Below are 14,474 nucleotides of genomic sequence, written 5' to 3'. Positions count from 1 at the left end.
TTACATGGAGCTTCTCCATGAAGTCAGAAACACAACATCATGTCCTCTCAGACCATTCAATGGGCACAACGATGACTACCAAAACAGTCTTTAGCGCCATGACATATTGAAAATGTATCCTTGATTTTAACATTTGAAGGGCACAGCTTTGTGAAATATTGATTTCACTTTGTTAGACCGTTTTAAAAAAAACCTAGAACTTTTAATAGCAGAACTAAAGCTCTAGCGACTACAAATTACACTTCCCAAAGTCAAACCAATTTCTTGTCTCTTTGAGATGTGAAACTAATAAGCTCTAACTTGTAGCTCATTATAGTGTACACACATACTGCCATTAGGCTATTAACCTTGTTGCGTTGTAGCTGATGGCCATCGTTTGAGGCTAGGGATAAGGAAATTTGATTCAGTCTGCATTTAAAGGCAAACCTACCTAATCCTCACTTTCTGAAACTATATATATGTGTGTGTGTGTAATATGAATATTTTATAAATGTTTAAATTTCAAAAACATTTTTGGGGGGAATTATTAAAGCACCCCCATTGCCTAGAGAGCATGTCCTATGCTTGAACCCTTTTAATTAGGACTGAGACATGCAAAGATAAATTATGTTCCACTGGTGGAACACTGGCCAATTTCCAGACCCCCCAAATGTCCCTATTTTCCAGTCGCAATCCTGGACTTACAGAAGCTGCCTCAGTTTCTGATTTGATCCCGGAATGTCCCACATTTCATTAGGATGTCCCTATTTTCATTAGAGAAATGTGGAAGGGTATGAGTTTTTGGTGTTACTATCTTCTGTCAACTGGCTGCTGGGATTCTTGCCAAGGATACTGGGTTAGATAGGCCATATTCTGTTTGAGCAAGGCATTTTGGATATTTTTATATACTATTCTGTGGTTGTAAGGAGAATACCTGCATGCTTATCCATTTCGGGGCAGCTGGCTGAGAAAAAAATGTGTGTCTCTTTGAATGTAAGGATGAAGTGGGCCTCCAAGAAAACTAAAAACAAAAAACTGCCTCAGATATCAAAGGTTCTGGGAACATCTGTTTTCATAAATGAGAAAATCAGGCATATTTTTTGTACGTCCCTAAAGTGAATCAGAGGCACCTGCATGACCTTATTATTCTATGCAGGGCATGAGCAGATGGACGCTGTCACTGGCAGAATATGGGTTTAAGAAGAATGGTCATGCAATAGGTGTTGCTTAAAGTTTTTACGTACATCCTTTATTCTTTTGAAATAGTGGTTCTTACGTCTCTTTTTCTGCCAACCTTTACGGATGGGGGAGAATTGTCTTTGGTCTGCATGCTTAATTTTTACCTCCTGGAGCAGGATGGAGTTTTCCACTGGATTTTGCACTTCTGTGAATTCTCTGATACCAAAATGCATAATATTATTGCATATTTTAATGATGGATGTTTATATTTTAATGTTTTAATTGGATTTTTAATTATCGGTGTTCATATTTTAATGCTTGGGTAACTGGCTTTTATACTTTATAATAGATTAACAGCCTAGTTGGAATTAAGCCATTTATACTAATGCATACTTTAGGATAAAATATTAGAAATGTGTACATTGAAACAAGTTACATGAAACTGCCAGGCAATTAAGATTATATCCTTTAAGGAGATAGTGGAAGTGTTCATTATTCTATAAAGCTAGGGCCACCAATCTTTTTGGGCCAGTGGACACATGTGGAATTTTTACCAGTCAGCAAATATGGGGGGCATGGTATTTTACAAAATGGCTGCCATGAGGGTGTAGTGCAGGCATCCCCAACCTTCGGCCCTCCAGATGTTTTGGACTACAATTCCCATCATCCCTGACCACTGGTCCTGTTCGCTAGGGATCATGGGAGTTGTAGGCCAAAACATCTGGAAGGCCACAGGTTGGGGATGCCTGATGTAGTGTAACAAAATGACAGCCGGGGGGGGGCATGGCAAAACACAAAATGGCTGTCACATCTAAAGAGATAGGACCTCAAAATAGGATGATCACACCCCTCTCCCAATCAGCCATGCCATTAATGGGTGAAAAAGACCTACATCAGTTGCCAACATGCTTACTCAAAGAGAGAAGTATTTTATATCTCTCCTGTGTTGAGAATGAATGGGAGGGTGGTTGTCCTATCTTTGCGTCCAATGAAAGGTGGGCATTTCTAAGGTGATCCAGGGAGGAGACTCTGAGCTGTGCAAACAGGCCCAGAGTGGGAAGAGCAAAATGGCTCTCCTGCATTGTGAATTTTTGAGGAGATGTTTACTGAGATATTTTGTAAGGTGCCATAGGAGGCCTTGGCTGTCACACACATAGGAGCCTCACACTACTGGCCCCTGTAGCATTTGAAAAGACTCTTAAAAGCAAAAATCAACCCATAATCAGGAATACAATTGCATAAATGTAAATAATTATTGATTTTATGTCCAGCCTATGTCAAAGAATGTGAATAGACTGGGGAGCAGGGAGGCAGTTGAATTTTCCTCTTCATGTTGCTCAAAGGCTGAAAGATAAAGGATGCCTCTGTATAAGCACAGTAGTCTGAAAATAACTATTTGAAAGGCGTGCATTTACAATGCCAGCACCCTTAATATCAGTAGCCACCTTCAATATTTTTGTTATGAGAGGCTTTTATATATGGGGGTGCTTGTGGCAGAGAAGGAAACAAAAGTGTTTGTTTGCTTCTTGCTAATGTTCCTGAAGGTTTGCTGAATTACAAAAAAAAAAAACCCCTTGTTATTTTTTCCTTTGTTCACCACAAATCAATACTATCTACAAACACAGAACAAGGTTGCTTTTGGCTGTCCGTATTTGCCCAGTTTATGGGTTGCTGAGTTGTCCCAATGTTGCAGCTATCTGGAGCCATTTGGGTGTGGGGTCACACATAGGAAAGCCTTGCACTGTAGTGAGATATTTTGTCAGTAAAAAAAATGAGGAATTTTCTTTTTATGGAAGCTTATGAGCGGAGTCAAGCAATTATGACATATAAGCACAGAATCATCCAGCCTTAACAAAGAATACCTTAATGATTTCATTACTTTTCTCATCTGAGTGGTTATTGTAATTCTGATTAGGGAGGTTGAGGATGAGCATGGTTACAACTAATAAAAGCAAAGTCTGCTCATATGCCATCAACATCATCAGACTCTCACAGTAAAATTTCATTTCTGAGCATTTTTTTTTAAAAAAATGAATTGTAACAACGAAGAAGGCCTATTTCCCATTTAGTCTGCAAAGTGCCTTTTTGTTCTGCTTAGCACATGGTGATAAATGTCTTAAGACATTATTAGAGGAGTAAATAGAAATGGGTGTTCTGTAAAATAGCACAGCAGATGAATGTAAGACTTTAAAAATAAAACAATAAGTTTCAACACAATATGTTTAAAAATTTCCCTGGTGCATTTTTAATCTGGCCGCAACAATACTCTGCTCTTACCTTTTTAGTAGACATAGTGCAAAACTGTAAATCTCTTTGTTTGAAGCACCTCAAAAATAGAGTGAAGAGCTTGGTTTTTCTCATTTTTGCTGGATTCACCAATAGATGGGGGATATAAACAGCTTTTGGAAAATGCTTTAGCTCTAAAATGCTTTGCAATTGTGTGGTTTATATTCCCCCCCCCCTGGCAAGTACAGTGGTACCTCAGGTTAAGTACTTAATTCATTCTGGAGGTCCGTACTTAACCTGAAACTGTTCTTAACCTGAAGCACTACTTTAGCTAATGGGGCCTCCGGCTGCTGCCGCGCTGCTGGAGCCTGATTTCTGTTCTCATCCTGAAGCAAAGTTCTTAACCTGAAGCACTATTTCTGGGTTAGCGGAGTCTGTAACCTGAAGCATATGTAACCTGAAGCATATGTAACCTGAGGTACCACTGTATCTGGTGTAGCTGAGACCTGGTCTAAGCAAGTTGCAGAATAAGGTGGAAGAGTCCTGAGGTGGTTGAATAGACTGTATCATTTCAGACTGCTGACAGGAGGAAATCATATTTGTTGAATACTTCTTCATGTTAAAAATACTCTGCAGTCAGAAAGCTGGCACAGCAGGGGGTGAGCTTGAATAGGACTTGTCTACATGTGTTAGCTTTGTTTTTTGTTTTTTAACTTGAATCATGGCAGATGGGGAAGCATTATAAAATCCCCCTGCAATTAGATGTGTCACAGTCCATCTCAATATTGTATTGTCTCATTCTGTGGCAAGTGTAGTCCAGACCAGACCTGAGATCTGTCAGTCTAAGGCAAAAGTACAGGACACAACTAGGGCTGCTGTGACTTCTAAGCAGGTGTAGGTCTTCTTGGCACTGAGCCTAGTACAGTGGTACCTTGGGTTACAGACGTTTCAGGTTACATACGCTTCAGGTTAGAAACTCCACTAACCCAGAAATAGTACCTTGGGTTAAGAACTTTGCTTCAGGATGAGAACAGAAATCGTGCTGTGGCGGCGCAGCAGCAGTGGGAGGCCCCATTAGCTAAAGTGGTACCTCAGGTTAAGAACAGTTTCAGGTTAAGAACAGACCTCCAGAACGAATTAAGTTCTTAACCCAAGGTACCACTGTACCACAGTCTGTGTCATCAAGACACAGGAAGCTGCATTCTACCAAGTCAGACAATTGGTTCCTCTAGTTCAGTTTTGTCAACAGTGACTGCCAGCAGCTTTCCCAAGTTACACACAGACAGTCCCTTTTGGGTGTTGTGTATGCATCACAGAAGTTCAGTCAAGCGGATAGGGGCTTCACAGGAAACAACTGTGTAGCAGAGGTCGCTTTTACTTGGCAAACACACACAGTGTACACACTATATACAGTTGCTACAAGGACACTGCGCTCGCTGAGCCCAGAGAGGGTTCCAGTTTACAAAGTCCCTGCCAAGATAACGTCCACACAGCAAGTGCAAATTCCAGTTGCTAACAAAGTCTGGCAACTGCAAGAGTTCTCCAAGTTCCGAAGTCTTGCAAGTTGTCCAACTTCCCTCAGAGGAGCTTTTCACCAAGTCTTTCATGTGTTTGCAGGATCATCCCAACAGTCTCCACGCCTCCAACAGATTCTCCTGTGCTCCTCAATAATGAATGTTGTAACATGAGTCTTTATCTACCCAGTGCTACATACTAATTTGTCCAGCAACTCAGACAAGAGAGTCACAAGATGCCTTCAGCTGTAGGGGGAAGAATTAACCCTTTCCCACTTTTCTTAACAGTCCCTCCCAGCCCTACCTAGATTGAACCTGGAACCTTCTGCATGCAAGGCAGATTCTCTAACTCTGACCTACACCCCTTACCAATGTTAGCTCATCATCACTTTGTCATCATTCAGAAACCTTAGTTCCTGGATTTAAAAATGTGTGTTGGTGTTTTCTGGTGTTAGTTTTCAATTGCATGTTTGTAAAGGTGTTACCTCTGCAAGGTTACAGAGGAAATAAATGATTCCTGCCACTCAACTAGGTCATGCTAGTTCAACAGCATAGAGGACCCTTCTGTAAATTAGGACTTGTTTTTCTGGAGCTGAAACGTATTTCACATGACCCTAGGCACCTTCTGCCACTCTCTCTCTCTCCCCCTCCCCTGCAACATCAAAATGATTTGTGGCCTTCTTCCATTTCAAGGGCGTAATTAAGAATACTAATTTAAGTGGATGTAATTCTTGATGATAAAGAGCAGCGGTAGAAGTATGCAAGGCGTTTTAAATAACTTTTGTCTCATCTATAAATAAAAGCAATTTACAATTTTGGCAAATACTTAAAGGATGAAGTCTCTCTCTTAGCAGGATGTATAATTATACATGGATAATCCTTCAGGTTCAGTGAAGGAAAAGAACCTAAAAACACTTTTCTCCACAGAAGGCAATAACAAATGGTTTTGACAAAGGATTGAACTGGACGTTGTCCCAGGGCTATTAGTTTCTCCCTCCAACATCATACATTAATATCCTCTAAAAGTAAGTCATAGTCCTTGTTAATGCCGCCTATGAATTATTAGGACTTTCATCCTTTAGTTTGGTTGCAAGGTTCTTGATTAATGGCTAGCCTGCCTTTAAACAGATAACATATTTTATTTTGATTGCCAGCTGATAACCTAATACAATTGCTGATCCATAATTTTGCTTTTAATGACCGTGCAACCTCTGGTACTGTATAAAAGGTAATTGGCATCCGAAAAGTGAATTCAAAAGTTTCCAAGTGCCTCTTGCATCAACTTAAATTCACTCAAAAACCCTGGATGACCCCGTTCAGTGGTTTCATGTTAGATGTCAAAGAACATCGGGGATAAAATAAATTCCTGTGGCATCCCATACTGAAGGCTCCACAGGGCCAAATAATCCTCCCCCAGCACCACCCATGGGGGACAGTCATCCAAATAGGATCAAAACTACTGCAAAGTGGTGCCACCCACCCTTAACTCAGACAGTCGCTCCAGAAGAATACCATGGTTGGTGGCATCGAAAGTCACGGAGAGATCAAGGCGAATTAACAGAGGCACATTCCCCCTGTGTTCTGACCGAGGTTATCGTACAGGGTGATCAAATCAGCTTCTGTGCCAAAACTAGATTTTAAGAGGTGTTATGGAAACAATATTGTCCACATTGACTGGTAGCTTTCCAGTGTTTCAGGTATTAGCATATACAGTGGTACCTCAGGTCACAGACGCTTCAGGTTTCAGACTCCGCTAACCTAGAAATAGTACCTCAGGTTAAGAACTTTGCTTCAGGATGAGAACAGAAATCACGTGGCAGCAGTGGGAAGCCCCATTAGCTAAAGTGGTACCTCTGGTTAAGAACAGTTTCAGGTTAAGAATGGACCTCCAGAACGAATTAAGTTCTTAACCCGAGGTACCACTGTATAGAGTTTATACACAGCAACAGAAATTTGGTTAAACAAATGCATGCTTGAAACACACCTCTATCTGAACAGTATTTAGACTGAGATGGGGGAAAATATTAAAGTTTATATACTCTCCAACATTCCTCAGATGAAAATAGGGACCTTTTCCCCTCACTGAGCCTCCTTGACCCCCCCATTTTTGCTCTGCCATCCATCTCACAAGTATTTCCACCGCCACTACACCAATGGGACACAGCACACCCTCCACCCTCTTGAGGAAACCCCTTAATCCCGATTTTATTTTATTCTCAGGTAGATTAGCAAAAAGAAAAGCACACCAGTAAATGAATTTTAGAAAGGGGCAAGATTAGATACAGATGCACAAAGCATTTAAAAAACAACAACAAACAAGCAAGGCTCCTTGTGCTCTGCTCCCTCTTTCTTCCCCCCGAGGGCATCCCTGCCCTCTGCCTGCACCTCAGAGCATCACGTGAGGCCGGGCCTTGGCAGCTGCTGCCTCTCCTCCTCCTTGCCTGCTCTCCAGCCACTCCAAGCTGCCCAAGGAAGAAGGCTGGCAGCAGCGGCCATGGAGAAGCCATGGAGGGGCAATGGGCTGCTCCCTTGTTGCCACCGCCCAAGACAAGGGCTGCCTCACCCAGTGCCAGATTTATGTATAAGTTAAACAAGCTATAGCTTAGGGCCCCACTCTCTTGGGGGCCCCAAAAAAACGTAAAGGGAAAAAACCTGGATGTACATTTCCAAAATATAAGATAAAAAAAGTAAAATAAAACCTACACACAGCAACAGTGTTTTGTGTTGTGTAGGCTCCTGTGATGTAAGTAATGGGCCCCGCCTGCTAGCCTGCTCCCTAAAATATCACTGGTAATTATTTCACTACAGTGGTACCTCGGGTTAAGAACTTAATTCATTTCGGAGGTCCGTTCTTCACCTGAAACTGTTCTTAACCTGAGATACCACTTTAGCTAATGGGGCCTCCTGCTGTTGCCACCACCCCGCTGCTGCGTGATTTCTGTTCTCATCCTGAAGCAAAGTTCTTAACCTGAGGTACTATTTCAGGGTTAGTGGAGTCTGTAACCTGAAGCATCTGTAACCCCAGGTACCACTGTATTAATATACTTCTTCTTAATTGTATTTCACTATTAATATGCTTCTTCTTAATTGTATTTCAGTTCAACAATTACTTTGATAAAATACATATTTTGTTATGTGCAAGTGGCTTTAGATACCTAAAGGGTAAAGGGGACCCCTGACCATTAGGTCCAGTCATGGCCGACTCTGGGGTTGCGGTGCTCATCTCACTTTATTGACCTAGGGAGCCGGCGTACAGCTTCCGGGTCATGTGGCCAGCATGACTAAGCCACTTCTGGTGAACCAGAGCAGTGCACGGAAATGCCATTTACCTTCCCTCCGGAGTGGTACCTATTTATCTACTTGTACTTTGACGTGCTTTCAAACTGCTAGGTTGGCAGGAGCAGGGACTGAACAACGAGAGCTCACCCCGTCGCGGGGATTCGAACTGCCGACCTTCTGTTTGGCAAGTCCTAGGCTCTGTGGTTTAACCCCCAGCGCCACCCGCGTCCCCGATACCTATTAGATTGATAAATTACCATATAGTATATATTCAACACACACACAAAACAGTGACAATTTGTTGTTGACAAAGTACAGCTGGATATATAAAGGGCCCCATTACTTTCAGTAGCTTAGGGCCTCATCAAACCTCAATCCGGCCCTGCCTCACCCTCCCCAAGTCTGGCAACAGTGACGCTGGTAGCGAATATAGGGACATTCCAAGATCAAATCAGAAGCTTTTGTAACTCTGGGACTGTCCCTGGAAAATAGGGGCACTTGGAGGATATGACTTATGTTTATGTTCATTCTTGATAGGAAAGAGTTCTAAACTCCTCACTCACTTTCTAGTTGGAGAAACAAAGAAGCCATGCTGCCCCTTTGTTCTCAGAATATTTATACCCACTGGTAAACAAACCCACAGAGGATCCATGCATTTGAAAACTCTGTAAGAATCTATACACACAATCATTTTACCATATGTTAACTGCTTATGTGTGACTAAATGACCAAGCTGCTCTGGAGTGACAGCTCACCCTGGGATAGTTCTCTCTTTGCTATGGCTCAGAGTTGGTGGCCATCACTTCAGGTGGCAGCAGTAAAATCCACAACTTGCTTATGTGTTGCTGAATGAAGAAGAATGTCCCCTTGTTCATTCTGAATGTACTGTGCATGATTTTTTATTTAGAGGCCATGAATTCTAGTTGTATATGAGAAGCAGAAACTTTTCTAACACTCTCTCAACACTATTCATAATTTCACGTCCCCCTTTGCACCCCCCCCCTCTTTAAGCAGAAAGCTCTAAACGGAGAATGATTATGCAAGAGGACAGAGAAATGTTGAAGTTTTCCTGAATCACTTCCATTTTTTATCACCATTATTTTCTCCGCTAAGAAAAACGTTTGAAACATGCTATATATAATCACTTGGAGATGCTTCAGCTGAAAAAGCTCATTAAGGAAGGACACATAATTCTGGTTTTAATAACCTCACAGAAGCATGAGCAGATGCAAGTTTAAATTGATTTTAAAAAATTGTTGGAGAAATTCTAAGATTTGTTGTATAAAGAAGTGCATTTGTTAGAACACCCCTGCATTGAGTGATGCACTAAGCTAGCTTTATGAACCTTGATGTTAGGCCTGCACTACAGGCAGGTATAGGGTTGCCATGTGCTGGAATTTTCCAGGCATAGCTGGATTCAGCCCTCGTTGGCAGTGTCGGTTTGGGCGAATTTCCTAAAAAAATAGCTCAAAACTTCTTCTTTTGGGATTTTGCACTTTGACCTTTGAAAGGTTCTCACTATGTTCAGTTAATAATGCAAATAATAATTTTATTGTTTATACCTCGCCCATCTGCCTGGGTTTCCCCAGCCATTCCGGGCAGCTTAACAGCATATCTAAAAACATAATAAAAACATCAAGCGTTAAAAACCTCCTGAAAAATGGCTTGACGTTATTCCATAGTGATTATTGTTGCATCAACATTTATTTTGTTTGTTTGTTTTGAAGGTTTGTATCCCGCTTTATAAATCTGAGAGGATCTCAAAGCCTCTTGCAAAAAAAAAAAAATTATCACAATGAAAAGGATGTCCAATAAATGTCCCTTTGGTGATGTGGTTACTCAGCTGGCATTTTCTTCCTTCAAGCTTTGCCTTCTTTGGTATCATAGAATAGAAGAGTTGGAAAGGATCATGAAGGCTAATCTAGTCCAAACCCTGTAATGCAGGAATCTCAACTAAAACATCCATGGCAGAAGGCCACCAAACCTCTGCTTAAAAGCCTCCAAGGAAGGAGAGTCCACCACTTCTCAAGGGAGTCCATTCCACTGTCAAACAGCACTTACTGTCAGAAAGTTCTTCCTGATGTTTAGTCACACTCTCCTTTCTTGTAAGCTAAATCCATTGGTTTGGATCCTAACCTCTAGAGCAGGAGAAAAGAAGCTTGCTCCATTTTCCATGCAACAGCTCTTTAGATATTTCAAGATGGCTATCATGTCTCCCCTCAGTTTCCTCTTCCCCAGGCTAAACATACCCAACTTTCTCAACTGCCCCTCATAAGACTTGGTTTCAAGACCCCTTCGTGTTGCCCTCTGAGGTGAATGAGGAGAGCTGAGCAGCTGGGGATCTCACTCAACCCACGATGGAAGCCACATTTCTGTTGCCAGCGGTCAAGCAACAGCTTGCACTGCTCTTAAGCAAGGCAGTGTAGTTGTTAGAACAATAATATATTTTATTTATACCTCGACTTTTCATATATAAGCTCATGGAAGCATACATCCCCACCTGCCATTTTCTCTTCACAGCTGTGTGAAGTTAGGCTGCGAGAGGATGGCTGGCACAATTAACTTCGTGTTTAAATTGAGATTTGAATCCAGGCCTCCTCAGCTGGGTTCAGTGTGACTCTTGAGATGTTGAAACAAAATAAAAAAAAATCCTTTCAGTACCACCTTAGAGACCAACTAAGTTTGTTATTGGTATGAGCTTTCATGTGCATGTATACTTCTTCAGGGGACGCGGGTGGCGCTGTGGGTAAAAGCCTCAGCGCCTAGGGCTTGCCGATCGAAAGGTCGGTGGTTCGAATCCCTGCGGCGGGGTGCGTTCCCTTTGTTTGGTCCCAGCGCCTGCCAACCTAGCAGTTTGAAAGCACTCCCGGGTGCAAGTAGATAAATAGGGACTGCTTACTAGCGGGAAGGTAAACGGCGTTTCCGTGTGCGGCTCTGGCTCGCCAGAGCAGCGATGTCACGCTGGCCATGTGACCCGGAAGTGTCTGCGGACAGCGCTGGCCCCCGGCCTCTTGAGTGAGATGGGCGCACAACCCTAGAGTCTGTCAAGACTGGCCCGTACGGGCAGGGGTACCTTTACCTTTATACTTCTTCAGATACACGAAAGGTCATACCAATAACAAACTTAGTTGGTCTCTAAGGTGGTACTGAAAGGAATTTTTTTATTTTGTTTTGACTACGGCAGACCAACATGGGTACCTACCTGTATCTTGAGATGTTATTGGTCTCCAGGTCCCATCAACCCCTGCTAGGATGGCCAACGGTTAAGGAAAATGTGAGTTGCAGTCCAAAGGCAGTTGGAGGGCCACAAATTCCTCTTCCCTGCTCTAAATGCTATACCATACTGACCCTCAATAATGAGCATTTATTATTTTGGGATAATTTAATTTTAAACTATTCCTCCTAAGAAAAATAAGAATATAGATAAACAAATCTTGATTATTTATGAGACCACCTCGCAGCCATTACCAAAACCCACCCAATCCCATCCCTTCCTAGTAACTTGGGTGCTAAGATTTCTTATTCACGGTATTTCAGTTATAATTGCATAGTTCTCTGTGTATGTGGAATTTGCTCCTATTTGTGCAAGCAGGAATGGTAACAAGCACATTTCTTGTGATGTGTTGTTAGGCCCTTAGATAATTAGGACTACATCCAGATGCCAGCTGCATGCAGACTAAATCGGCATGTGCTCTAGAATCTTCCTGCTGAGGAAGAACCGTTTGGATAATCCAAATTTAAGGCATCAGTAGCCACCACGTCAACAACTCAAATGAATCTGCAGCAATGTTGTAGTGAGCAGGATGTAATGGTTCATGAGATAAATGAGCAAAGTCTTGCTGTTGATAATTAAGATAAGGTGGCACATTCATTACAGGAAACAGCAGTTAACAAATTTGTGGTGATGAATAACTTGTTACTGGGGGAAATAAATGTCCCAGTTTGGGGTTTATCATTTTTGTTTTGACAATTTATTAAACAAAACATGGTCCCTTTGTGTGCAAGAACTGCTGTGTTCAGGTGTCACCAGCTATTTCATTGCACCAAAATATTTTTGCTCAAACTATTAAAGTATATCCATTTTAAAAATTTGGCTCATCTTAAAATTCAGCTGTTGTTTTTCATTTTCTCATTATTGTATGGCCTAGTTCCCTGGGCTTTTGGGCTGTTTTCTTTTTCATCTGCTGGATTGCAGTTTCTGTTTAATACCTTAGCTATCTCTTTTGCCCTCCTCTTAACTTTTTTTTTAAAGCTGTGCTGCTGGTCAGATTGAAAAACCATCTCCAATTGTAACTGAAATCAACCAGGAAATGGCTTTATTTTACTTTAAACTGCAAGTGAAACCAAGCAGGACTGCATCATTTTATAAGAAAATGCCACTTCTCTGTGGGCTTGTTTGCCACACCGATACCATGTCTCGTTGACTTTCATTTGTATTTGCCTCAAGAATATTACTTTGAGGTATAGCATATAGTTCCATAGTGGTTTCCAATGCTCCTTCAGACAGAAAAGAAGCTGATGCAAAAAGATTATTAGAGTCCTGATTCTATACGTAGGAAAAGGAATTGAGAGTGGAGGCCCTTTAAACAAATCTACCTCGAGTATGGAGAATCCCCTTAACCACCTGAAATGTAGGTAGCCTACCGAAAACTATAAGGAAATTCACACAGTCACTCTGAAAGCAGCCAAAATTCCTTGCCCACTTTGGTTGCAGATGAATGGCTCACTGGAAAAGTAGCAATGGAGACTGCTTGATTATTTTACCTTCTGTAACATCTTATTTACCCTTCTCTTGCATGGGTGGGGTTCTTTTACATGTACATTGTGAGAGACCAGATACTGTGTTTTTACTTGTTTTCTTGGGGTTTACTTTGGAAACAATGAAATAATGAGGGAGAAAGTGGGATTTTGGCCTGGCTTAATTAAAAATGGCTCTTAAACCACACTTGACTGACCTTCATATCAGAAGTGAATTCACTTCAAGTGTCTGCTCATGACTACAGAATCATAACCACATCGTTGTTAATGTTATGGATAGAGCTACAGTTCCCAGAATTTTTTTTAAAAAAACAAACAATGCCTCTTCCCAGGGAACTTTATGGGACGCGGATGGCGCTGTGGGTTAAACCACAGAGCCGAGGGCTTGCTGATCAGAAGGTTGGCAGTTCAAATCCCCGTGGCGGGGTGAGCTCCCGTTGCTCAGTCCCTGCTCCTGCCAACCTAGCAGTTCAAAAGCACATCAAAGTGCAAGTAGATAAATAGGTACCGCTCCAGCGGGAAGGTAAACAGCGTTTCCGTGCGCTGCTCTGGTTCGCCAGAAGTGGCTTAGTTATGCTGGCCACATGACCCGGAAGCTGTACGCTGGCTCCCTCGGCCAATAAAGCGAGATGAGCGCCGCAACCCCAGAGTTGGTCATGACTGGACCTAATGGTCAGGGGTCCCTTTACCTTTACCTTTACCTTTACCAACTCTCAGCCCCCTTAACAAACTACAGATCCCAGGATTCCTTGTGGGACGCCATGACAGTTTAAAGTGGTATTAAGTATGGTGTTTGGTTACTTTATTTGCGGAATGACTTGTCATTGTGTTTAAAGGATGCATGGCTCTTTCGCTCAACTACCAAAACATTGCCTCTGTTTTTGGCTCCACCTATAAAAGGATTGGACTAGCAAACCCACCAGGTCATCACTTTTTTTATTAGCCGGGAAAACAATGAACATGTCTTATATGAAATGCTTGAAGAATGGTTGGTCTGCTCAATCTTTCCCTGTAATGTGCTAACACCCTGTAGCTGTGTATTATGACTGCAAATCTAAAATTTAATAGAGTAGCTCTGTGCCACAAGGTTACCACAGGCTGATGGATGGTTGTGCACGAGACTGCTTGTAGCCGCTAATATTTAAAGTGAGAGGGGAAAGAGTTAGGGGGGAAAGGGGGAGGGGAAGAGCTGGCGCCTTGTATTCTTAATATTTGATTTGATTTTTTTTTAAAGCAGTAATAAGGCCAGCATGATAAATTAGTGGCTGAGTGGTTTATTCAATGATTTATAACTGAATCCATCTTTTCCTGCAGAGAAATAAGAGCAAACTAAAGAAGATTACAGTTCTGGTTTGCATATAAATATGAAATGCCCACATTGGCTAGGTGAGAGGATATGTCAACATGTGACTGACTGAATTGAGAACTGCTCAGTCAATATCTGTTAATGTCAGCTAGGAATAATCACAGCAAGGGTCAAAGAATGAGAGAAACTTCCTAGTTCTGAGGTGTGTGAGAGAGAGATTATTTGAAAAGGAG

The sequence above is a fragment of the Podarcis raffonei genome, chromosome 3 (genome assembly GCF_027172205.1).
Source record: "Podarcis raffonei isolate rPodRaf1 chromosome 3, rPodRaf1.pri, whole genome shotgun sequence".
Taxonomy (NCBI): Eukaryota; Metazoa; Chordata; class Lepidosauria; order Squamata; family Lacertidae; genus Podarcis; species Podarcis raffonei.
Note: the sequence above shows the minus strand (reverse complement) of the source record.